This window comes from Hyaena hyaena, unplaced genomic scaffold (assembly GCF_003009895.1).
Source record: "Hyaena hyaena isolate Hyena2069 unplaced genomic scaffold, ASM300989v1 scaffold_540, whole genome shotgun sequence".
NCBI lineage: Eukaryota > Metazoa > Chordata > Mammalia > Carnivora > Hyaenidae > Hyaena > Hyaena hyaena.
The window spans coordinates 194,178-196,984 of record NW_024081171.1 but is presented as its reverse complement, the minus strand read 5'-3'; the positions used below and the strand labels follow the sequence as shown (position 1 = coordinate 196,984).

General features: G+C 37.2%; 1 pseudogene; it reads right to left on the bottom strand.

Moving 5' to 3' along the window:
- Positions 1-2,201: 2,201 nt before the first annotated feature.
- On the bottom strand, positions 2,202-2,593 carry LOC120247660 (annotated as a pseudogene).
- Between the last annotated feature and the right edge of the window lie 214 nt (positions 2,594-2,807).

Sequence of the window (2,807 nt, the reverse complement as noted above, 5' to 3'; positions counted from 1 at the left end):
ATAAGTGTTGATGCGAATGTGGGAACAGAGGAACTTTCTTGCACTGTTGGTGGGAATGCAAACTGGGTACAGCCACTCTTGCAAACAGTATAGAGGTTCCTCAAAAAAATTAAAAATAGACTACCCTGTGATCCAGTAATCACACCACTGGACATTTATTCCAAGAACACAAAACCCTAATTCAAAGGGATACATGAACCTCTATGTTTATTGTGACATAATTTATAATAGTCAAACTATGGAAGTAGCCCAAGTGTCCATCAATAGATAAATAAATAAAAATGATGTGATGTGTGCATGTATATTATGGAATATATGGAATATATTCAGCCATAAAAAGAATGAAATCTCACCATTTGCAACAATATGCATAGAGCTAGACAGTATAACACTATGCAAAATCAGTCAGTCAGAGAAAGACAAATACCATATGATCTCACACATATGTGGAATTTAAGGAAAAAAATGAGCAAAGGACAAATGAGAGAGAGGGAGACACCAAGAAATAGACTCTAAACTATAGGGAACAAACTAATGGTTACCAGAGAGTATGTGTATGTTTGGGTGGCGGGGGAGAAGGATTGGCTGAAATGAATGATGGAGATTGAAGAGTATACATCTCATGATAAAAAAAAAAAAAATGAAATAGAATAAAATAAATACTTTAAAAACCATAATGAGATAGTGTTATTTCATATCGATTGGCAAAGGTTAACATGTTTGATAAAGTGTCAAATTAGTAAGGATATGCATAAAATACTGTCTGCTGCTGGTCTACAATCATGTTAGAATACATACGTGGTTCAGAAATCTTTGGAAGGCAATCTGTAAGGTTCCAAAGAACAAAAAAATATACATATCTTTGGACTACCCACTTATGAGAATTTATCCTGTAGAGAGACTTGCACATCTGTATCAAGGTTATGTATAGAGATAGTCAATGCAGCAGTTATTGGATAGCTTGAAACATGAAACAATCTAAATATGTATACTTAGAATTCTTGTGACATATTTGCATAATGGTATGGGCACTATGTAGCCTTTAAAGAGGCGACTGTATATATTAAGAATTATTTACAATTTAGACATTGAGTGAAAAAAGGCTAGATGCAGAATTTGTATGATATTCTACTTAATTTTTTTCCCCAGTGAGGGGTGGGAGATAGGAATATAATGAGTAAAGAATTACTTAGATATTTGATTTGCCCAATCTATACATATAAAGATTCTTTCTAGGCACCATCTCTCTCTGTTCAGATCCAGTAACTATTTCAGGTCCAGTAACTATTTCTTGGTGTTCTTTATTGTCAGATGGTCATTCCTGGGTGATTTTATAAGTCCCCCCTAAAGAAAAATGTAGCAATGTATTACAATGCATAGCTGTTTAAAGCCTGTTCTACATAGAACTTCCTGCATATGAAGTTTTCCTCTTATTTATTTAATTCTGATTGCCTCTTTTATGATCCGTCATGACATCAGTGACTACTGGCTTCCATTTACTCTACCAAAGGCTGTTACTGAGCTCCCTTGATGATGATCACAGAGGCAGGTCTTACCCAGAGTTTTCAGGAAAATATGAAGGAACAATCATTCATTTTCTAGGCATGCTAAATTTACCATTCAGGAATTTGTAACATAAATGCAAAACAACATACCTTTCTACAAGATCTTCTATTTAATTTTTCAAGAGGTTGTGTGTGAGGACTTTCATGTTGGCTCAGTCCCAGTCTCCATTGAGTACCAGTGGGAGAATAGGCAAGGGCCCATGAATGGAACAGAGAGAGTGGCCTCTTCACCCCGAAGGAGCTTCTGTTCCTTTTCAGACACAGCCTCACACTGACCCAAGGGAGTGAAGTGTCACCTTATCAATTGGAGGCTGAAGAGGACAGGAATCTGGAGAACCTGTTAACCTTCTGGAGCAAGAATCTCAAAAGGCTTCCAAGCAAATACGTGGACATCCTACGACTGGCGCTTGTTGAAGATGACGTGGCTGTGTCGGTGCCACTTGGAGTTTCCTCAAAAAATTAAAAATAGAACTACCGTACGACCCAGCAATTGCACTACTAGGTATTGTATCCAAGGGATACAAGTATGCTGTTTTGAAGGGTTACATTATAAACCTTAAGTATGTGACAGTCACACAATTTTTTCAGTAAGCCTAGGACTTCCACAAGTTTTCCTGAAGCTTAGAGCTAGAGTAGTCAAGTATTAAAGCTTTCTCTACAGCTTCATGTTCCTTTGATGTATGGATTATCAAAAACAAACTCACTGGATAATTTATCTTTAGCATAGTCCATTTCTGTTCCTTAAAGTGTTAGCTGTACTTTCTCTTTGATAACACTCTGACCCCGTCTTGAACAACTTCTTTATCAGAATATCTTTTTCTTATATTTGATATCCTGCGGTATAAGAAAAGACATTACACCCCCTGGTGGGAACATCAACTTTCAGACTTCTATGTTCAGGCTTATCTTTAAGAAGTTGTGTTATCTTGTTTACTACTGAAGGTATAAGGGTGAGGACAGCCCAAGTGGGCTGAAGCTTCTTCTTGCTCAAGCCCCAAGACAGTGGCCCAGACTAATGAAGTCAACATTCTCACTGCCCTGGTGCTTGGGCTGGAGCTCAGGTATCTCAACTTCTCTCCATGGACTTGGTGGCTGCATAAAAATAATTGGTTTTGATGGTACCATTACTCTTTCATAGCCGGAAGTAAAAATCCAATCACACCTTTGGAGTATAGTTGAGGAAGCCACTGAATAAGTATTTTCTGTCTTATCATAGGTTTGAACTTATATAATAATAAAGCT